Source organism: Malus sylvestris, chromosome 15 (genome assembly GCF_916048215.2).
Source record: "Malus sylvestris chromosome 15, drMalSylv7.2, whole genome shotgun sequence".
NCBI lineage: Eukaryota > Viridiplantae > Streptophyta > Magnoliopsida > Rosales > Rosaceae > Malus > Malus sylvestris.
The window spans coordinates 51,854,317-51,872,580 of NC_062274.1; the positions used below are offsets into that span (position 1 = coordinate 51,854,317).

Genomic DNA, 18,264 nt, shown 5'->3' on the forward strand with positions numbered 1-18,264 from the left:
TTCCTCTTGCCTTCCTCAACAAAATCAATAAGGATTTTACTGGCAAATATTGTCAGCCGTTAGTTGAAGCATTAATTGCAAACGGTATGAACAACGAATTAGGGTATCTGTGCTTTATCCTTTCTTTCATTAAAAAGATTGCGCCTTTCCCTTCCCTATGAGGTGCTCTAAAGCCTTAACGTTGGTTGCGAGGTTGTAGGTCCAAAATGAAGGTGCATATGGAATATGCTGAGGTGAAAGCTGCTCAGGTTTCAAAAGACAGAGAAGTTGCAATAGAAAACATTGAGAAGGTAAAGTGCCTTATGTGAACTCTTCTGATTTTGATTATATCTTTACTCTGCCAATCTATTTCGCGTGTTTAATATTGTTCATGTATTGAGAATAGAATCGAGGGTTGTGCTTGAGAAGAAAATCAAGGTCTCCATCGTTGATCTATAGCTTCATGGGGCACGATACTCTGATTCTTGCAGACTGCTTGCTGTATGAGGATATGGCCGCTTGCATGGCTGTGGATATGCTCCCGATGCTCCCCCGTTTGATAAATAAGATCACCTACGACCGTGATGGCTACACGATCAACTACCTGCTTGATTGCAACTTCAGTAATACCTCTCTCTCATATCTCTGTGTTTGATTTCGAATTTCGGGTCCAATAAGGTCTTGATCATGTATTTGATTTCCCTTTTTACTTCATTAATTGAATTGTTTCAATGGATGGCGTATTTTTGTTGAATCAATTGTTTCTGTTGGATATATGTTAACAATCTGTGATTTAATTATATATATGCTAATAAACTATAAATGCGAATATAAAAATTATTGAACAGAGTACGAACAACGAAATAAATTTAAACAGAAAAATTGAAGATCAAGGCTTGCGTACCGCAATGTCCTTGAAACAGAAATTTCATCTTTACTCAGTGCTTGTAGTTCTATGGACGATCAAGTTAGAATTTCAGCACCGAAAAACTTAACTTCTGACGAATTTCTATGTGGTTCTCTCAAAAATGATGTTTGTGATTGTAGAAGAAGAATATTGATTTTCTGTGACCTAAATACCATGCAGATGAATGTATATATAATAGAAGCATGCCTGTTCGCAACAAGTATAAGAATGAGATGTGTCTGTTGGGAGACATCTTCTCCAGAGGGGTGCTTTGCTCTGTGTTCTTTCTGAACTCTTCAGACTTCATCTGAAATGATGAGTCAGTTGGTAAAAAATACATAATTAATTAAATGTGAAATTAATTATTAAATAATTTAATTATTAGAGCCCGAGCTCCAAGGCCCAAGGCCCATCTTTTGATAATTAATTATATATTAATTATAATTAATTACCAATTAATTGGTGCACTCCAAAGCCCAACCTCAAGGGTGAGCCCAATTTTATTCTCCAAACCTATTACTCCAATCACTTTCTATAAAGGACAAAGCCTTATAAAGTGATAAAATCTTTTGGGAATGGCCAATGTGGGACAAAGAAATTTTTACTCAAACTACTCAAATTTCCAACAATACCCCACATTTGAGTTGAAATTTTATTCAAATTCCAACAATTACCCCACATTTGAATGCAAATGTAAATGCAAATTGATGACTAAGCTACCTAAAACTGAGAGAGAATAGACATTATATGCATCGAGTGAAGTGTCTTTTGAACTTGAACTTACCCTAGTGAAAACATATCGGGTTTACTTGCTGACGCATTGGATGTAGAAGATCTTGAATTGTTCACCGCAGTAGTAAACCGAGACAATATGCTACGTACATATCATGTCTGCCACACGTTAATTCATACGGTTGTGTTCATTTTGACCTTGAACAGATCCCGGATTTCATAAGAGCTTTAGAGAATTTATCCATGTCAATTCTCATAAATGCGGCCCCATTTACTCCTATATAGGTGACATTAATTAAGAATGGTCTGCTATATTCCTCTTGATAACAAGATATTAATGTCATTAAATGTATAAAACATAACCCCTCAAACGTCAACAGACAACACAATTTTATCATAAGAATGGGTAAGTTGTGTGGTCAACTTTTGAATCAAACTTAACCAGTTTGCCTATTGAACCTAGACCATGGGATCTCCAATCAGCTAGGTTAGGTTTCTGCCCAGTTCAATTCATTGAATTGGCTTGAGACCCATTCCCCTCGATGTAAATAATATTTGCTCTCTTAGTAGGCCTTTTGTCAAAGAATCAGCGATATTATCCTTTGACTTCACATAATCAATGGATATTATTCCATTGGAAAGCAACTTCTTAAGATTATTATGTCGACGCATGATGTGACGTGACTTCCCATTGTAAACATGACTTTTGGCCCTTGATTGCGCGACCATACTGTCACAATGTATATATAGCAGTTACCGACTTTGGCCACATGGGAATATCCTCCAGAAAATTTTTTAGCCACTCAGCTTCTTCGCCAGCCAAGTCTAAAGCTATAAACTCGGACTCCATGGTGGACCGAGCTATACATTTCTGTTTAGAGGATTTCCAAGATATTACTGCACCTCACAAGGTAAAAACATATCCACTTGTCGACTTCGATTCTGTAGTGTCAGAAATCCAATTGGCATCACTGAAGCCTTCTATAACAGGTGGATACTTTGTGTAGTATAATCCGTAGTCAAGTGTATTTTTCAAATACCTTAACACTCTTACTAAAGCATCACAATGCTCTTGTGTCGGATTACTTGTATATCTACTAAGCCTACTTACTGTATAAGCTAAGTCGGGCATAGTTGAATTCATCAAGTACATTAGACTTCCAAGTACTTGAGAATATTCAAATTGAGATATGGCATCGCCTTTATTTTTCTCCAACTTGCATCCAGCATCAAAAGGAGTTGCAGCAGGTTTGCAGTCAAATTGACCAAACCTTCGTAATATTTTTTCTGCATAATGGGATTGCATAAGAATCTTTCATGTCAAAACTTGAATTCAACATTTTCTTTGTTTTGTTTATTACATCTTTATCGCTTCCCATTATGAGCATATCATCCACATAAAAGCAGACAATAACACAAGTTTTATCATTACTCTTAATGTAGACAAATTTATCAGATTCATTTATTTTGAACCCATGTGTCAACAAAGTATGATTAAATTTCTCGTGCCATTGTTTTGGTGCTTGTTTAAGTCCATATAATGACTTAACTAATTTGCACACTTTGTTTTCTTGTTCTTTAAGCACAAACCCTTCAGGTTGTTCCATGTATATTTCTTCATCTAGTTCTCCATTTAAAAATGCTGTTTTTACATCCATTTGATGTATATCAAAGTTGTATACAGCCGCAATCGCTATTAACGTCCGAATTGACGTTATGCGAGAAACTGGATAATAGGTGTCGAAATAATTCAACCCTTTTTTTTTGACGATAACCTTTGGCTACTAAACATGCCTTGAACTTATCAATGGTTCCATCTGCCTTAAGTTTCTTCTTGAAAATCCATTTATGACCAATTGGTTTACTACCGGGAGGTAAATCAACCAATTCCCATGTGTTATTTTCCATAATGGATTCCATTTCACTTTTAATTGCTTCCTTCCATATAGGAGCCTCAGAAGAAGACATTGCTTCTTTAAAAATTTTAGGTTCATTCTCGGACAAGAAAGCAATGAAATATGGTCCAAAGTTTTTAGAAACTTTGATTCTTTTTCCTCTTCTTTGTTCCACATCATTTCCTTGGACACCAGAAGAAGAGGCTTCATCATGACTATAATCATGAACCCTCTTTGTATTACAATCATATTCCTTTTCTTTGTAAGGAAATATATCCTCAAAGAATTATGCATTCGCTGATTCTAATATAGTGTTGACATGTATATCAGAAATCGAAGATTTTACAACAAGGAACCTATAAGTAGCACTATTATTTGCACATCCAATGAATACACAATCAATAGTTTTAGGTGCTAATTTCGTTCTTTTTTGTAACGGAACTTGCACTTTTGCTAAGCAACCCTACACTTTGAGGGTTTTATAAGTGGGTCTATGTCCTTTCTATAGTTCATAAGGTGACTCATCAATCTTCTTTAGAGGAACCTTATTCAATATGGTATTTGCAGTAAGTAAAGCTTCACCCCACAAACTGTGTGGAAGCCCTGTACTATTTAACATGGAATTAATCATATCTTTGAATGTTCCATTTTTTCTTTCGGCAACACCATTTTGTTGTGGTGTGTATGGAGCCGTTGTTTGATGTATAATTCCATGTTGTGCACAAAAATCTGAGAAGACAGTAGACTCATACTCTCCTCCTCTATCGGATCTAAGTGCTTTGATTTTTCTCTCAAGTTGATTTTCAACTTCGGCTTTATATGTCTTAAACATATTCAAAGCTTCGTCCTTGCTATGAATCAAATAAACATAGCAATACTTACTGCAATCATCAATAAAAGTAACATAATAATTCTTTCCTCCACGAGTTGGTGTGGATTTAAAGTCACAAAGATCACTATGAATTAATCCAAGTAATTCATTTGATCTTTCCAGAATTGACTTTCTTGTTAGCCTAGCAAATTTCGATTCAGTACATGTTTCACACTTATGATTAAAATCAATTTCGAATTTAGATAATAATTCTAATTTAACCATTCTATGCATGGAACGAAAATTAACATGTCCTAATCTAGCATGCCAAATATTAGAAGACTCAACAATATAAGTAGAAGCATTTATTTTATTAGCATCATCAATGGCAATTACATTGAGTTTCATGAGGCCATCAGCCACATAACCCTTTCCAACAAACATTCCACCCTTGGTAAGTACAAATTTGTTGGATTCCATTACAAGTTTAAAGCCCTTAGCAATCAGAATAGGTCCAGAAACCAAGTTCCTCCTTATTTCAGGAACATGCAGCACTTTCAGCGAGGTGAGACTATTTCCAGATGTGAATTTGAGTACCACTTTGCATTTGCCCTCCAGTACAAATGAGGCAGAATTGCCCATATACAGCTTTTCTCTATGGGCAGCAGGATAGTATTCAGTGAATAGATTTCTGTCAGCGCATATGTGCTTAGTAGCACCAGTATCCAATAGTCATTCACTCACATTTGAGACCACATTGACCTCGGACACAACAGTAGCCAATTCTTCATTGGTGGTTGCCATGTTAGCATGATTGTTGATGTTTCCGTTGGATGATTTCCATCTTTGCGATGATAACAATCTTGTGCCTTATGACCAGATTTGCCACACACATAGCATGTGCCCTTAATCTTCTTCAGATTCTTGCCTTTGGGAGCAAGGGCGGATTGTACAAACTGCTTGGTTTTAGGAGCCTTATTCTTTTTCGGCTTGACCTTGGAATTTCCTCTCTCAACATAATTTGCATTGACTTCAATGGCAGCAAACCCTCCAGAATGGTCTACCTTTCTGTGGTCTTCTTCCACTCGTAGCCTCATGATCAAATTCTCCATATTCATCTCACGACGCTTGTGTTTGAGATAAATTTTGAAGTCATTCCACGAAGTTGGCAATTTTTCAATTATCGTCCCAACTTGGAAATGCTCATTGATCTCGCATCCCTCGAAGTGCAGTTCATAGATCAATTTCTGGATTTCTTCGACCTGAGAGAACAGATTTTGAATCCACCATTGTATATTTGAGAAACTTACCAATAACAAATTTCTTTGAACCAGCATCATTAATCTTATACTTTTTCTCCATGGATTCCCACAACTCCTTTGCTGTCTTGCACAGAGAATAAATGTCGTAAAGATTGTCATCCAAACTATTCAGAATATAATTCCTGCAACAAAACTCAGAATGATTCCAAGCTTTAATTGCCATGATAGTCTCTTTCGTCATTGGATTCTCATTAGACTTCAGAGCTTCTTCCTTGACAACATGAGCGAGATTCATTGGTGTCAGGAAGAACAACATCTTCTGTTGCCATCTCTTGAAGTCCAGCCCTTTGAACTTCTCAAGCTTTTCAAAGTATTTTTGCACAGCGCCATTCACATTTACAGATTGTTGATCCATAAATTTCTGTTTCAAGATTGTTAGATATGTGTCAACAATCAATGATTTAATTATATATATGCTAATAAACTATAAATGCGAATATAAAAAATTATTGAACAGAGTATGAACAACGAAATAAATTTAAATAGAAAAATTGAAGATCGAGGCTTGCGTACCGCAATGTCCTTGAAACAGAAATTTCGTTCCTACTTAGTGCTTGTAGTTCTACGGACGTCTGCTTTACCAGGATTCAACGATCAAGTTAGAATTCCAGCACCGGAAAACTTAACTTCTGGCGAATTTCTGTGTGGTTCTCTCAGAAAGGATGTTTGTGATTGTAGAAGAAGAATATTGATTTTATGTGTCCTAAATGCCATGCAGATGGATGTATATATAATAGAAGGATGCATGTTCACAACAGGTATGAGAATGGGATGTGTCTGTTGAGAGACATCTTCTCCAGATGGGTGCTTTGCTATGTGTTCTTTTTGAACTCTTCAGACTTCATATGAAAGGATGAGTATGTTGGTAAAAATAATAATTAATTAATTAAATACGAAATTAATTAATTAAATAATTTAATTATTAGAGCCCGAGCCCAAGGCCCATTGTCACAGCCCGTCCCGGAATTATTAATTCCGAGGACGTGAGATGACCAATGTGACCTTAAACGGGATTAAGGTGTGTAAATGTATGACATTTGTTTTACTTTAAGATCCTAAACTAGGGTTAGATTTATATTTGTATGTGTTAATTTGTGCTTGGACTTAGGTAGGGCCTCCTACCCTGAATTCCCTCCCTAAAACCCGTAACCTTTCTTCTCTCTTCTTCTTTCATTCCAGACTCTCTCTCTCTCTTATTCTTTTCTGAAAACTCTCTCATTCTCTCTCTTACTCTCGAACTCACGGCAACCACCAAGAACCACCACAATCTTGTACCAACGTTCCATTTAAGACCACCATCGTGATCCTGGGGACTTCACGAGCACGGGGATACCAATTTCAGGTGAGTTTCACTTCGAAAACCCTAGTTCTAAAGTTGCCGTGAGATGACACTGTTCATGAGCTTTGAATTGGTTACGTTTTAGGCTAAAACAAGATCACAGAGAGTTTATTAAGGTCCCAAGGAAGCTCGGAGTGCTTCGTTGGAAGTTTTTGGACGTAAGAACACGGAGATCGACAAGTTCAAAGTTTGGCCGGAGCTTTCGAGGCGTTTTCCGGCGAATCCCCGGCGAGTTAGGAGTCGAGGTAGGTATAAATCTCTTCGTCTCGTCAAGTACTACAACTTTCCTTTTTGTTTCACTCAATTTCGTTGAGTATTGAAGAAGTTATACTCATTTGAAAAATACCCAGTTTCCGGCGACCTCCGAGGCTTTCGAGGAATTTTCCGGCCAAACCACGGCGAACTAGGTGTTGTGCAAGGTACCATTCTCTTTGTCTCTTCAAGGGCTACAACTTTCGTTTTTGAATCACTTGATTTCGTTGAGAAATGACAAAGTTATGGCAATTTGAAAAACTGCCCGGAAAACGGCCGCCGGAAAAACCAGTCCGGCGACCCAAGGAAGAAGAAGGTGCTACAGTAAAAATAAAAAATAAAAATAAAATTATTTTAAAAATATGTCGACGTCCGTGACGTCGAGTAGATCACTGTGGTATATTCATATACCTAAATTGAACACCGTATGAGAAAGTTATTGAGGATTGTTGGTTAGGTGTTCAAATAACGTTTTATAGTTTTCACATTTAGGTGAAAATGTGAATTGATGATCCGACCGTTGGATCGTCACCAAACTTTGATACGTTGTAATACGTAATATTTGAGGATTATTGGAACTTACGGATTGGGAATCCGAGTTACGGATCTTCCGGAATTGGAATTGTAAGTCCATAATATAAAATGTTAACCGTCACTTAGTTTTGGAAATTGACGGAGACCCGACCGTTGGATGGTAATGAAATTTTAGGATGTTGTCCTAGAGGTATAATGTGGACCTCTGGAAGTTATGGATTTAAAATCTGAGTGGCAGATCTTCCGGATCGATCAACGTAGTGACGTATTTTATATAAGTTATGTATTCTATCGATATGAATTCTGAGCCTGGATTTGATTACTATTCTAGGCGGCGATCGTCATGACGCCTTGATGTGTGGTGCTAGGGAGTTTTTGGACGAACTCCAGGTGAGTGGGCAGTTTTGTTTTCCGTATATATATATACTTGACGTTTCCCAGAAATTGAATTGAAATGAAAATATGTTTAAAATGAAATGCATATGAGTTATGTGGAAAAACGGGAAGTGAAATACCATGCATAGAATTGATATGAAAAGTATATAGAAATGTGAGTTGAAATGCCATGCATGAATTAATATATGATGCATATGTATGAATTGGTGCGGTGGACGCACAGGTAAGAATTGATTTATGATGCATATGTATGAAATGGTGCGGTGGACGCACAGATGAGTATTTAATTACTGTTATGATGATGATGATATATATTGAGCTCAAATCCTGCACCATGGTTTAGTGCTTATAGTATTCACCGCATCGCACGCTCGCCTTGGATCCAAGTAGATGCTAGTCGTACAGTCCACGCGGAGTGGGTACGACAGACCAGTCGCGAGAGTGTTAGTGAGATTCCGACTGGTGGGTGACCTTAGATTATGTGCACAGATGATTTATGAGAAGCACTAGAGCGTAACTTGCGTGCAGAAGGCCGGACGGGTCACAGAGGTGACTCCGGTAGAGTGATAATGATAGATTTTGAGCTCTAGGTTCAACCGTACAGGGCTATTAGAGGGCCTACGGTTGATTACTTTCTTGCACCTGATATGATTATGTTGATGCATTCATACCTTATTACTGTTGAGATGATGTGGCATGGCATAATTAATATGAGAAATGTTGAGATGATGTGGCATGGCATAATTGTTATGAAAATGTTGAGTTAACGACTTGAAGTCTTGAGAATATATATGTATATTTATATTTTACATTTCTGGGAAAGTATACAGGTTTTACGGAGAGGGGTTACAACGTTTTGAGAAATGTTTGGATTTGGAAAAAGAATTGTTTTACTGACCCACTCAATTTTGGTTTTGCGCCCCTCCAGGTTCAGGAATCACAAAGGTGTGGTGACTACGAGGAATTCGACGGTGTTCTGACAGATTGGACAAAATTAGGACTCACCTTCGGGTGTATCAACTTATAAATTGTATCTTAAAGCTTCCGTACTGTGCAAATGGTTACGTCACTCTCACGTGACGGCCAACATGCCCTCCTTCGGGACGGGGTGTGTCAGTTGGTATCAGAGCATGGTTGCAATCTTGGACATCTTGAGAAGTCCTAGTGAATTCTGTCAGAACTACACCGCCTCGTAGCAAGCCACGTAGTTAGAGGAACTTAGTCTCCCTGATTTAGCGGTTTAGGGGGAAACTATTACTATGGTGATTCAGTCTATTGTCTAAAGGGACATTTTAAGATGGGTAATGAGTTGAACTTGAATCACCTTATGAAATGATGAACCTGAGAGAGCGAAGTAACGGTTTAACCATTTGGAAAAGATGTTTCAGGTTATGCAAGTCAAAGGAAATTTCCTTCTGACAAGGGGTCGAGACGACTACCTGGTTTTGGTTATGAATTTGTATCCTGGTGGAAACAGGAGTATGAATTGTTGTCACCAGAGGAATCAGTCGATTGAGAATTGTTTAAGGACTTGTTTAAAGGAAAAGTTTATCCCTCCGGCATTTATCGATGGTAGTAAACAAGAGTTTACAAATATGAGACAAGGAAGGTGATGATCGAGGGATATTATAGAAAGTTTTCAGACTTGCCTCGTTCCATCCAGATATGGTTGTTAATTTGGTGGAGGTGTTATGTTGTTTTAAGCTGGGTGGCAAAAAGGGAAGTGGTATTTTGGGTGACCACTATCCATTATACTTCTTACCAGGAATATACGAGATGCTGTTGAGTCTTGAGGACTCTGAGAACATGATCAACGAGAATAAAGAAGAATAAGAAATGAATGGGAATTTAAAAGAAGACGATAAAGTTAATGATTCGTCTTATCAAGGATATAGAAAGATTCAGAGCTTCGAAAGAAGTGAAGCTAGAGTTAATTCTTCCAGCTGAGGTTTTAATGTCGCTGGTCAGAGTAAAAGTGATGGATATACTGGTAATCCCAGATATTTGAGACAAGGTGTCTCGAGTAAAGGAAATGTACTTTGTGCAGCAGGTACAAAATTAACACTTTGGGAAGTGTGAAATTAATGCATGTGTTTATGTGAACAGATGGGACACAGAATTGTGAATCGTCCCTAGAATCAGTTGTACTCAACAATTTTCCATGATATCATAGTGTCGATTCAGCAGAGTTATGGACTTAGTAGTTTGGTCGGATTGACCGTGAGTACAAAGAGATTTGATGAGTTATATGTTCAGCTGTACAGACCATGAGAAGTGGATTCGACTGACACATGAGAAATTGGTGAGTTATAGGCTCGGCCGTACCGACCACGCGGAGTGGATCCGGCCGACGTACTATTGAGATAAGAGTTGAATCAGTCGTATTGATCATTCTAGTTGACTTCGGCTGATATATTTCTTATTATGTATGTTATTACCTTGAGAGTAGTAAATAAATGTAGTTGAGATGAGTGTATGTATTTTGCATTGAGTGACAAAATAGTAATGTTATATCTTTGAGAGTGGTTGCCTACTTATCGAGACAACGATGATTTATCAGTATTGCGGGCTGCAGACCGTAATATTAATAACTCATTCGTGGATTCGTTAAGCAAGCAAACCGGTAGATTATTTTACGTTAGTATTGTACTTATTTGGAATGCTTAATAATAATAGAATATATATTGTATCAGTTAATTCTGTTCCATTAGATTGGTTGGTTATAATTGTGACAAGACGAAATGTTATGGGAAACCAGTACTTTCCATCGATCTGGATGAACAGAGATTACTTTTGTAAGTATGCAAAATGGATTGAGTCAGGCTGTTATTTATGCTGTGAGAGCAAAGAGATTGTTTTCGAAAGGCTGTCAAAAATACTTAGCTCATGTGGTGCTAAATGATGTTGTTTGGAGTAGTGTGAATAATGTCGAAAGAGTTAGACTTTTCTTGATGTCTTCCTTGAAAGTATACCTGGATTGCCTTCAGGCAGAGATATGAGGTTCATTATTGATTTGTTGCCAGGTATAAATTTATATTGGAGATTGGTTCAGGATGAGTTAAGGGAATTGGAAATTCAGTTGAGAGAATTGGTTGATAAAAGTTTTATTCAACCTAGTACAACACTTTTGAGGAGCCCAGTTTGTTGGTGAGGAAGAAAAATGGATCTTGAGACTGTTCATTGATTATAGACAATGGAGTCGGGTAACGATTGAGAACCGTTATCCATGGTGATGTACTGATGTTTATTTAACCAGCTCAGAAGTAAATTGCGAAGATTCAAAGATTGAATTGAGATCTGGTTACTACCAATTGAATATTTTAAGTGACGTTGATCATAAGATGGTTTTCTGGACTTGTTATAGTCTTTATGAAGTTTGGTGATGCTATATGGATACTCATGCTGTTTTATGAGTTGATGGATGAAGTATTCCAATAATGCCTTGATAAATTGATATCATTTTCATTGACGATATTCTGGTATACTCTAAGCTAGAGCAGAGCATGTAAATGTATTAAGTCGATGAAGCAAAGATTGAGAGAACGTTGGTTGTATGCTAAGTTTAGCAAAGGCTAAAGTTAAACGAATCAAGTGGCATTCTGAGAATTGTTATATATTCTTAAGGTATTCAAGTGAATCCTTAAAAGATAGCAGAAATTGAGAAATTGGAACAACCACAAGCCATAATTGAGATTCGGAAATTCTTAACTTATCAGGCTATTTTGGATGGTTGTGAAAGAATTTTTAGTCATTGTTTTGTCATTGATGAGACTGTTGAGAAAGGAGGTTATGTATGAGTGGGAAGGAAATTGTGAGCAAAGGATTCAACAACTGAAGTATTTCCTCACTCATGCACGTATTTTAGTAATCCCAGAGAATAATGGTAATCATAAATTTTTAGTGATGTTTCTTGAATGGTATTGGATGCATGTTGATGCAAATGTTAGGGTGATTGCATACGTTTCACGATAAATGGAACCTCATGAGATGAATTACCCTACGGGTGACTTGGAAGTCATGATTACCATTCTTGCTGTGAAGTTATGAAGGCATTATATTTGGTAAGAATGCAAGATTTTTACGAATCCAAAAAGTCTTCAATATCCATTACTTGGAAGGATTTTGATATGAGGCAGCGAAAGTGAATTGTATTGCTTAATGAACATGATTGTACGATCAGGGTGATCGTAAAGTTTGTTCTAGCTCAAGCACTTGGCGAGAAGACTACAGTAAGATTAATGTCTGGCACGTTTGCCAAGATTATCTTCTTGTGGATTGGAAATCAACTGAAGTAAAGTTGAGAATTGGAGATCGAGAAGAAGCTCTACTTGCTAATTTTCAAGTTAGGCCTGTTTGGTAAGGTCGTACTCGAGACTCAAATGGTATATGGATACAAGCAAACGAAAACGTATGTGCCTAATGCTGAGGATTTAAAGCAAGCAAATTTGGATGAAGTACATTGTTTAGCTTCTGCAATATTCCGGACGTAATAAGATTTATTATACCATCCGACGTTGTATCGGTCAGCAGATTGAAGCAGAAAGAGATAAACCTTTGGATTGAGATAATTATTTTCTGTTTCGCAGTGGAAACGGAAAGATATTACTTTGGATTATGTGTACAAGCTTCCTTGTACACAAGATGGTTATGATCGAATTTGAAGTGATAGTTGGTCAATGTACCAAGTTAGTACAATTACTCCAGTGCTGAGTAATAACTTTTTCCCAGACAGGGCAACGGTACTTAATGTATTTTGTGTTCGATGCGTTGTCGCTAGGTGGCAGAGTCGTCACATGAGATTCTAGTGCAACTATTGAGAATTAAATTGGATTCGACTTGATAAGGAACCAAGGACGACTTTGGATTGGAAAAAAGAAGGTCCTAAGAATTAAGACAGAGTAAGTAGTAAAAGCTTTGTGAAGGAAATCATTCAGTAGAAAATTACATGGGAGACAGAAGAACGGATGAGAGTTATGTATCCGAGACTATTTTATGAGTTTTGATGTTCTGGTTGGTGATTGGAATTTCGGGGACGAAATTCTATAAGGAGGGGAGATTGTCACAGCCCGTCCCGGAATTATTAATTCCGAGGACGTGAGATGACCAATGTGACCTTAAACGGGATTAAGGTGTGTAAATGTATGACATTTGTTTTACTTTAAGATCCTAAACTAGGGTTAGATTTATATTTGTATGTGTTAATTTGTGCTTGGACTTAGGTAGGGCCTCCTACCCTGAATTCCCTCCCTAAAACCCGTAACCTTTCTTCTCTCTTCTTCTTTCATTCCAGACTCTCTCTCTCTCTTATTCTTTTCTGAAAACTCTCTCATTCTCTCTCTTACTCTCGAACTCACGGCAACCACCAAGAACCACCACAATCTTGTACCAACGTTCCATTTAAGACCACCATCGTGATCCTGGGGACTTCACGAGCACGGGGATACCAATTTCAGGTGAGTTTCACTTCGAAAACCCTAGTTCTAAAGTTGCCGTGAGATGACACTGTTCATGAGCTTTGAATTGGTTACGTTTTAGGCTAAAACAAGATCACAGAGAGTTTATTAAGGTCCCAAGGAAGCTCGGAGTGCTTCGTTGGAAGTTTTTGGACGTAAGAACACGGAGATCGACAAGTTCAAAGTTTGGCCGGAGCTTTCGAGGCGTTTTCCGGCGAATCCCCGGCGAGTTAGGAGTCGAGGTAGGTATAAATCTCTTCGTCTCGTCAAGTACTACAACTTTCCTTTTTGTTTCACTCAATTTCGTTGAGTATTGAAGAAGTTATACTCATTTGAAAAATACCCAGTTTCCGGCGACCTCCGAGGCTTTCGAGGAATTTTCCGGCCAAACCACGGCGAACTAGGTGTTGTGCAAGGTACCATTCTCTTTGTCTCTTCAAGGGCTACAACTTTCGTTTTTGAATCACTTGATTTCGTTGAGAAATGACAAAGTTATGGCAATTTGAAAAACTGCCCGGAAAACGGCCGCCGGAAAAACCAGTCCGGCGACCCAAGGAAGAAGAAGGTGCTACAGTAAAAATAAAAAATAAAAATAAAATTATTTTAAAAATATGTCGACGTCCGTGACGTCGAGTAGATCACTGTGGTATATTCATATACCTAAATTGAACACCGTATGAGAAAGTTATTGAGGATTGTTGGTTAGGTGTTCAAATAACGTTTTATAGTTTTCACATTTAGGTGAAAATGTGAATTGATGATCCGACCGTTGGATCGTCACCAAACTTTGATACGTTGTAATACGTAATATTTGAGGATTATTGGAACTTACGGATTGGGAATCCGAGTTACGGATCTTCCGGAATTGGAATTGTAAGTCCATAATATAAAATGTTAACCGTCACTTAGTTTTGGAAATTGACGGAGACCCGACCGTTGGATGGTAATGAAATTTTAGGATGTTGTCCTAGAGGTATAATGTGGACCTCTGGAAGTTATGGATTTAAAATCTGAGTGGCAGATCTTCCGGATCGATCAACGTAGTGACGTATTTTATATAAGTTATGTATTCTATCGATATGAATTCTGAGCCTGGATTTGATTACTATTCTAGGCGGCGATCGTCATGACGCCTTGATGTGTGGTGCTAGGGAGTTTTTGGACGAACTCCAGGTGAGTGGGCAGTTTTGTTTTCCGTATATATATATACTTGACGTTTCCCAGAAATTGAATTGAAATGAAAATATGTTTAAAATGAAATGCATATGAGTTATGTGGAAAAACGGGAAGTGAAATACCATGCATAGAATTGATATGAAAAGTATATAGAAATGTGAGTTGAAATGCCATGCATGAATTAATATATGATGCATATGTATGAATTGGTGCGGTGGACGCACAGGTAAGAATTGATTTATGATGCATATGTATGAAATGGTGCGGTGGACGCACAGATGAGTATTTAATTACTGTTATGATGATGATGATATATATTGAGCTCAAATCCTGCACCATGGTTTAGTGCTTATAGTATTCACCGCATCGCACGCTCGCCTTGGATCCAAGTAGATGCTAGTCGTACAGTCCACGCGGAGTGGGTACGACAGACCAGTCGCGAGAGTGTTAGTGAGATTCCGACTGGTGGGTGACCTTAGATTATGTGCACAGATGATTTATGAGAAGCACTAGAGCGTAACTTGCGTGCAGAAGGCCGGACGGGTCACAGAGGTGACTCCGGTAGAGTGATAATGATAGATTTTGAGCTCTAGGTTCAACCGTACAGGGCTATTAGAGGGCCTACGGTTGATTACTTTCTTGCACCTGATATGATTATGTTGATGCATTCATACCTTATTACTGTTGAGATGATGTGGCATGGCATAATTAATATGAGAAATGTTGAGATGATGTGGCATGGCATAATTGTTATGAAAATGTTGAGTTAACGACTTGAAGTCTTGAGAATATATATGTATATTTATATTTTACATTTCTGGGAAAGTATACAGGTTTTACGGAGAGGGGTTACAACGTTTTGAGAAATGTTTGGATTTGGAAAAAGAATTGTTTTACTGACCCACTCAATTTTGGTTTTGCGCCCCTCCAGGTTCAGGAATCACAAAGGTGTGGTGACTACGAGGAATTCGACGGTGTTCTGACAGATTGGACAAAATTAGGACTCACCTTCGGGTGTATCAACTTATAAATTGTATCTTAAAGCTTCCGTACTGTGCAAATGGTTACGTCACTCTCACGTGACGGCCAACATGCCCTCCTTCGGGACGGGGTGTGTCACCCATCTTCTGATAATTAATTATATATAAAGGACAAAATCTTATAAAATGATAAAAAAAAATTTGAGAATGATCAATGTGGGACAAAGAAATTTCTACTAAAACTACTCAAATTTCCAACAGTTTCTTGTATTCAACTGGTTTAGACTATCGTCTTTTTTTATGACCATCCTATAAGATCGGTCTAGATTTCCGTTCTCGAAATTCCAAAAGCCGTTTTTTGTTGGCCTTAGAAAATGTTTGGAATAAACTCAAAATAATTGGTACTGTGCTCGGTAAAAAGATCAAATATGGTAATTGTTTTTGTAACTGAACGAACATGTTATTTGCTTAAAGTAATTTGTCTTGTCAGAATGTTGATAGGTTCTTGAGATTTCTGGAAACATCTGTACCGAAGAAAGTTGAGATTCCTTTATAAAACCAATTAGCAATATGGGAAATAATCTAATCTTTTATAAGTCCTTGCAAGGTTTCTCATTTTCCCAATGTGCGACTCTTTTACCTTCACATCCTCACACGCCCTCGCACGTGTTGCGATTGGCAATATGGGAAGTAACCCAACCTCTTTTAAGCTCTTGCAAGGTTTCTTCTTTCACCAATTTGGAACTGTTTTACCTTCATATCCTCACATGTATTACTTATATTTTTTTTTTTCCTCTAGCCTCTTTTCTTTGTGCCTCTCATCTGTTTCATTATCATATATAATTAGTTATTTTAACAAGTTGATAGCTCCTAATCTAGTTGTACATCTTTTTCACTTTGTTATGTATGTATGTTTACCTTACCATTTGGGTACTGCAGTTTACCGTGTAGTCGCAACTGAGGCTATAGGTCGAAAAATTCCTCTTGCCTTCCTCGATCAAATCAAGAAGGATTTAACTGGCCGATGGAGTAGAGGATTAGCTGCACCAACAGTTGCAAATAGTCTAAACAAAGAATATAGGTTCGGCTTTTCTTTTCATTCATTAAATTGATTGTGCCCTTCCTTCTCTAAGAGGTTTGTGATGCCTCAACTTTGGTTGCGATATTATAGGTCCAAACTAATTGGGCGTATGAGATATGCTAATGTGATAGCTGCTCAAGTCAATATAGGAAAGGTAAAGGGCATGGTGTGGCCTTTTTGATTTTATCTTTACTCTATTTGGCATCTATTTCGCGTTGTCAATATTGGTCTTGTCTTGCTACTTAATACTACGGTTTAGTAGTATTCCTCTTTATTTGTAAGTAAGAGGTCTTAAGTTCGATTCTCGTAAAAACAAGGCGAATTCGAACCACATTATTACTAGCTCATTATGAAGCTACGTCCACCTCCTCTATCTTAATGTAGATAATATCGTTTGTTCAAAAAAAATATATATATATTGGTCTTGTCTTTGATTTTGGTTGACTTTGGCAATGAACTTGTTTAGGTAGCAGGTTGTGTGTTTTCTATTTCGTGTTTTCTCACCTTTAAGTGATTATATAATTGTTAACATGTTTATGCGTTGTGCCTTATAGCTTGTTTGTAACTGGTAATCACTTTCAGATCCTGCATTTCTGATTTATCATTGTAGGTTGCCGAGGAGGAGGATGAGGACGAGGAAGACGATGAGGACGAGGATGAGGAAGAGGACGAAGATGAGGAAGAGGATAAGAAAGACGACGAGAATGAGGATTAGTGAAAAGTAGATTTGGGGGACAAGGAGTACTGTACTTTTACAGCATTTAGATCTAGCCTTATTTGCCTATGTAGTCAAGTAGATATGGGAAAATTGAAATGCTGCATGTTCATAGTTTTCGACGATGTGATTTGAATTAATAAGAAAAAACTCTTAAAGAGCAACATGTTGAAGTATAATCTTGTTTTTGGTCCAATTCAAATACGGGTCCAGCCCAGGTTGAAAAGGCAACGCAAGCACAAAAGAAGATTCACGCACGTGTGCTAGACAATTCTAGCAAGGTCGGTGTAGTGCAGGAGCTAGAAAGATTTAGCAATATTATAATATAGATTTGTTTGTAGAATAGACTAGAAGTCGGAAATATGTATGGCTATTATGCAAGTTTTATGTCGGTGGTGTATGATAACTAGAATGTTCTAGCAATGGTTGATGTCGGCAAAGCATGCCTATAAATATAGCTTCCGAGTGTAAGCGAAGTAAAAATGTGTTTTCTTATATGAGTGTTCCTTCTCTCTCTTTTTTCACATAATTGACGTACTCATCAAGTATGTTCCTTGGAGTTTTACGTTCTCAAGTATAATGTTCAAATTTTTGACAATTATAAAATTATACTTGAGATTTGATGTTTGAATGTCCTTTTCCACGATCTCTTGTTGAGCTCTCTCCTTTTTCATAGTTGTTACGGTTGTTGA

General features: G+C 37.6%; 1 long non-coding RNA gene across 4 annotated transcripts; it reads left to right on the forward strand.

Annotated features, from left to right (window-relative positions):
• Positions 1–6,594: 6,594 nt before the first annotated feature.
• On the forward strand, positions 6,595–14,538 carry LOC126604470 (uncharacterized). 4 transcript variants are annotated; one of them, XR_007616619.1, is made up of 4 exons: positions 6,599–6,664; positions 6,826–6,988; positions 7,071–7,230; positions 7,336–7,906. It is a non-coding gene; the product is annotated as an uncharacterized LOC126604470 (long non-coding RNA). The 4 variants fall into 4 exon arrangements; XR_007616618.1 differs by having other exon boundaries at positions 6,595–6,988; XR_007616616.1 differs by lacking the exon at positions 7,336–7,906 and adding an exon at positions 13,968–14,538 and having other exon boundaries at positions 6,601–6,988.
• The last annotated feature ends 3,726 nt before the right edge of the window (positions 14,539–18,264 follow it).